The sequence below is a fragment of the Leptonychotes weddellii genome, chromosome 13, assembly GCF_054177405.1.
Source record: "Leptonychotes weddellii isolate Sample4059 chromosome 13, ASM5417740v2, whole genome shotgun sequence".
NCBI lineage: Eukaryota > Metazoa > Chordata > Mammalia > Carnivora > Phocidae > Leptonychotes > Leptonychotes weddellii.
The window spans coordinates 116,411-116,771 of record NC_138381.1 but is presented as its reverse complement, the minus strand read 5'-3'; positions in this window follow the sequence as shown (position 1 = coordinate 116,771).

Sequence of the window (361 nt, the reverse complement as noted above, 5' to 3'; positions counted from 1 at the left end):
TGGATAAAGAAGATGTGGCCCATATATACAATGGAATATTACTCAGCCATCAGAAAAGAATGAATACCCAACTTTTACATCAACATGGATGGGACTGGAGGAGATTATGCTAAGTGAAATGAGTCAAGCAGAGAAAGTCAATTATCATATGGTTTCACTTATTTGTGGAATAACATAAGGAATAACATGGAGGACATTAGGAGAAGGAAGGGAAAAATGGGGTGAGGGGGATTGGAGGGAGAGATGAACCATGAGAGACTATGGACCTGAGAAACAAACAGGGTTTTAGAGGGGAGGGGAGAGGGGGGATGGGTTAGCCCGGTGATGGGTATTAAGGAGGGCATGCACTGCATGGAGCACT